Source organism: Hemicordylus capensis, chromosome 5, assembly GCF_027244095.1.
Source record: "Hemicordylus capensis ecotype Gifberg chromosome 5, rHemCap1.1.pri, whole genome shotgun sequence".
In the NCBI taxonomy this organism is placed as follows: domain Eukaryota; kingdom Metazoa; phylum Chordata; class Lepidosauria; order Squamata; family Cordylidae; genus Hemicordylus; species Hemicordylus capensis.
Window position 1 is genome coordinate 177,034,740 of NC_069661.1, and position 5,202 is coordinate 177,039,941.

At 40.3% G+C, this 5,202-nt stretch overlaps 1 long non-coding RNA gene across 1 annotated transcript; it reads right to left on the reverse strand.

The window, feature by feature from the left end:
* Positions 1 to 2,025: 2,025 nt before the first annotated feature.
* On the reverse strand, positions 2,026 to 4,410 carry LOC128328549 (uncharacterized). The gene is made up of 3 exons (XR_008309281.1): positions 4,298 to 4,410; positions 3,391 to 3,471; positions 2,026 to 2,954 (listed from the first exon to the last, which is right to left on the reverse strand). It is a non-coding gene; the product is annotated as an uncharacterized LOC128328549 (long non-coding RNA).
* Between the last annotated feature and the right edge of the window lie 792 nt (positions 4,411 to 5,202).

The following is a 5,202-nucleotide window of genomic DNA, read 5'->3' on the forward strand; positions in this document are numbered from 1 at the left end:
AGAATTATGGTTGTTTTCTTACCCCCGACATTATTAGAGTATGGGTGGACTGATGAATCGGGGGTTTGTAGTATAATGTTTTGCTGTTTGTGTTTGGATCAATTTTGTTCTGCACTATAAATTTGTTCTAATAATTGGGGGCAGGGGGGGGAAACAACCCTATTTTTAAAAAGATGTAACAGGGGAATTTGGATTCCAAATGTATTATTTCCACAAGACTAGGATATTGCCAGACTTCAAAATGGGGATAAATTTTGGAAGCATTTTCTTGATATCTATGTAATGACTGTATGTATTGCCCTAAGAAATAGACATGTTTTTCTATATGGTTCAATGACTGAGTGATAAGAAGTGGGGGTTTTTTACAATTGGTACTATGGAAAATATTGATCGTGAGCACTCAGCAACAGCAACCATTCTTCACAAACTCTCTGGAGCTTTTAAAAACCACTTCATTCCTTTGGCCCACCTTTTCTTTGAGCTTTTGCAAGAGGTTTTCCTTTTATCTCATTCTGTTTTCCCCATGGCTACCTTAATTTGCTGTACAAAGTAAGTTAGAAAAGTCCTGTGACCTTCCCATTGAAGAAGAATGACATGACCTAAATTGCTTTCATTGTCAATAGTGAGTAACACTTTGGCAACATATCCCTGCAACTGTCTAAAAAAATTTATTCTGTCTGGAATATGTCATTGCTACCCGCTTCTGTTTCCAGAATCATATTGGCAGGATGCTTTAAAATGTCTAACAAAATGATCTGGAAAAGATCTTTAGTAAGTTAAATATTCTAGGACAGGATTTCCCAAGTTACTAGTATCAAATGCCTCCAGTCTCACCTCAGTAAAAAGAATAGTGTTACTGCTCCTGAAATCTCATTTATATGTTAGAACAGTAGCTTTATCCAGGGTAACCCAGGCAGCTCATGTCATCTGGAACACTGGGACCCTCTGGTCCCAGTTGCTCCAGACCTGGGTAGCCCAGTTCCTCTACCCAGGTCTTTACCAAGGCAGAATGAAACTATTGTTTATTTTACCTCAGTAGGCAATCATATGAACCATTACCCAAGAGACCTTGGCTTCCAACCAGTCCACTGCCATTTTAGGCAGCAAATGGTGGGGAAGGTGAGACCACGTGGAGCAGAGAGGCTGCAATACTGAGTGCAGCCACTCCACTGCTTGTGTGCTGCATTCTGGGCCCCTGGAGGATCCAGCATGAGCTTTCCCCCTCCTACCAGTGCTCTGCCATTCCCCACACAACACTCATGTGGGCATGTAACACTCATGTTACAGTGCACTAGTAATCCCCACAAATGCAAACACTGCCATCAGGGTTCATGACTGGTGTGTGTAGCCCAGCTTGTGTGCATGGCTGGTTTGAGAATTCCTTGTGTACTGGGACAATCCAGTTCTGCATCAATCTTTGGGCACAGAGCAAAAGGTACATTTTGAGCCTTCATAGAGATGGGTGTAATTTTAGATCCAGCTGGAATGTCATGGGTGGTCCCTTATACTCTCCTAACTCCTCCTGAAAAATCCATGGAAACTCAGATACAAATCTGTCCAACTTGTCTATATTAACAGTGTGCATACCCTGCATGGTGATTCCCAATGGGGCAAACCATTTTCTTCCCAGAAGACTTTTGTGATCCTTTTTAGTAAAAATGAGAGATAGATTCTGCTTACTTGAGCCATACTGAACATTTACAAAGCAGCTTCTAGTAATTTGAACAACATATTTATTGTAATCACAAAGCTGACTATCTGGCTTTTTAAAAAAAACTTAGGCTGATGGTATGGGAATAATTGAGAATATGTCTTTTTGTCAATGAGAGAGATGCCACAACCCAAGTCAACTTTCATTATACAGTCCTGGCCATTTATACTCAAGGTTTGGTTGTGAGTATAACTTCTGATTCTGGATCTTCTGCAGCTTTCACATTTATCACATAATAGAGCATTTGTACTTCCCCCTCAGGAGATCTGTCTACCTTGTGTGAAGAATGCCTATTGGAGTCTGTATCATAATCTTGTAAGTAAGTAAGTAAATTTATTACGGTCCTTAGACCAGCTTAACATTTAAAATAATACATTTATAATTTACAAAATATTCAAATTGCTAATACAAGCTCTATGAAGTTTGGATGCAACAAAACAAAACTTGGCCACATTTATAGATGTAACAGATTGAAAATTTGACAGATATTGATCTGTGTGGCCGGAATGATTCTTTAAGAGAGGAGCAATAAACTTAATACAAGCATCCCTATTAAATTGACAATACAGAATAACATGGACAACTGACTCTATATCCCTTGAGCCACAAAGGCAACGGTGCAATGCATATGGAACTCGTTTACATTTCCCATCTAGGAGTGCAGAGGGAAGGGCATTCAAACGAGCAAGGGTCAATGCTCTCCTAAACTTAGGTAAAAACATATGATCTAAATATTCAGCTGGTTTGTGTAATCTTGTTGTAGTCTTCCACTAGTCTTTGAATGGCAAATTTTTTCAATATGGCCCTTTTCCTTGAGAGCATAACATTCCACATTCCTGAATTTGCATTCACTTCACTTATGCTGCCCACAAAAGTTTGAGCAGACCAGCAGATAGCTAGGCTTCTGTGACCATGGAAAGGAGGGTGTGATCTGCTGAAATGGTTGAGGATACTCTGATTCCTGCTCATCTTGAAGCATGAGCACAGTGGAAGAGTTTGTATGGTGGATTTCCTTCACATGTGATGCAGCTTCTGCTGCCGAAGCCTTTAATTGTGCCACAGCAAGGGTCATATTTTGTTCAGAGAAGAGGTGGTGTTCGATCACTTTATCTTTAACTCCACAGATAAGATGATCACAAAGGAGGCCATCTCGACAGTCTCCAAACTCACAGAATTCAGCAAGGCGCCAGAGTTCAATCTAATAATCTGCTACGCCTTCACAGTCTTAAAAAAAGTTGTACCTCTGCAAGGTGATAGAGCAAAAGGTTCAGCATATGATTTGGTTCTTGGTATGGCTGTTACAGTAAGTGAACAGACAATGTTTTACCCCACAAACAGTCAAAAGAATTGCATGTTTCTGTTCTGGGTTTTCTATTCTATTCACTTCCAGGTAATAAGAGAGCCTTTGGGCATATGAGTCCCATGAAGCCGGTTATATCATATCAAACTCTTCAATATGGCCTAATGCAGTCATTTTATACACACAATAGCAGAACTGAGGAGATGAGGCCTAGTCCATGGGTTTCTGTAACCACTGACAAAATGCCCTTTGGCAGCAGATATCCCATCCTCATTTTAAAAAATAAATTAGTGTTGTCAGCAAACAAGATAGCACAATACTACAGGATTACTGTACAAACATTTATTAATAACAATCCTTGAAAAAGCAGTAGTCTTACCTGTGATAAAATTCTTGCTTATAGCCCATGAGAACATCCTACCTCTTTGAATATATGTGAAGCTTCCCAAAACAAACATACCTTAAAAAAGAGAAAATCCCTTTTTGTTGTTTAAGCTGATACCACCAATGATACATTGCTAATCCCTTAACTCCCTTATGGTAGCATGCTATAAAGACCTGAAGCACAGAAACAAACCAATTGAAACAGGATGAAGTAAATGAATAAAGGTATGGCATTTCTTTAATATAGAAGGTATTTGGTAAAATGTTGTTTTAGGCATTATTTATGGGATAGAAGAAGGTTGTATATTCTGTTATGATTTATCATTTGAAATTACTAGGTAAGGGTGGCTAGGGTTAGCTCTCTAACTCCACCCCCACAGTGTTCCCTGTAACACGAAATCCCAGCTGTTGTTGATTACCACTCCCAGGATCCTTAGCCAAAGATCATTGCAGCTGGGATTGCTGGGAGTTGTAGTTAACAACATCTTGAATTCCCTGTTACAGGCAACATTTCTTTTCTTTTTTCTTCTCTTCTCTCTCTCTTTTTTCTTCTCTTTTTCTTTTAAAACGTTATATGAAAGTGTTTCATTTTGGGGAGTGTCTTGGACTGTAATGCTTGTTCTTTAAAATAAAATGTTTTTAAAAAATAAAATAAAAACAAACAAACAAAACAAAGCATTGCACCCCTATATACACAGTATAAAAGCCACTTATTTCTCCTGCTCAGTAGGCTTGCCTTGTAGGTGCTGTACCAGGATTCAGCCAGGTGTTGTGGAATAATGATGTGCTCGGAGCGTTTTGGCACCTCTGTTTCCACGTGCCGAAACACTTCAAGCTGACCCAGCTGAATCATTTTGGCTGGGGATGATCAGGCACTTTAAAGAGAGGAAGGCAGTTCTTACCTGCTCTTGCATTAGACCTTCACTGCCCCCTGCTGCCACCCCTGAGCAGCACTGTTTGCCTGGCTGCATTTGCTTAGAAACAGGAAGCTCCCTGTTCCCAGCAGGAAATGGCATCCACACATGCTCAGATGCCATTTCCTGCTGGGAACAGGGTGCTTCCTGTTTCTAAGCAAATGCTGTCGGGCAAACAGAGAGCCCACCACTTATTACAAACAGCAAAGGTGTAACAGAGGAGCAGGTAAGACCTGCCTTCCTCCTTTTAAATTGCCCACTCTCTGCTGCTTCAGATGTGCGTGGAAAGACTTTGTGCACATCCCTATTGTGGAGTAGGTCTTGGACTGCAGGCTTGTCTGGTGTTGGATGCCTCTGCTTGTCTCACTGCTTAGATTTCTTCAGTTGGTCTGGTATGATCTTCAGACTCTGATGCTTAGCATCAGTCACAGTTCTCCTTCTAGTCCAGTAGTGTCTTGCTGTCAAGCCTAGCATAGCTTCCATCTTTCCAATTTCCTTGTCACAAAACGTCCCTACTGCTTCAGCAGTTTCGCTTTGCTCTGTTTCCATAACCATGTGTCCTAGCTATAGACAGCAATCCAGACTCAGCATAGAGAAGCTCCCCTTAGGGAGGCTGCTCAGAGTTGTTTTCTGACCCTTATACCATTCTCTTAACTTGTTCTAGAATTCCAGTTTTTGTCTTCAGCTTTGACTCCAAATCTTCTGGCTTTTCTTCAGCCTTTCCCCCTTTAAACTGTTCTTTAACAGACTCTTCAGAGATCTTGGACCAATCCTTTCTCATCAGCTGTCCATCTTTAACCTCATTGACCTCTGACTTTTTTCTAATGTCCAAATACTAGTTTAAACTAATTAACATTTATTTGTTTGTTTGTTTGTTTGTTTGTTTGACATGT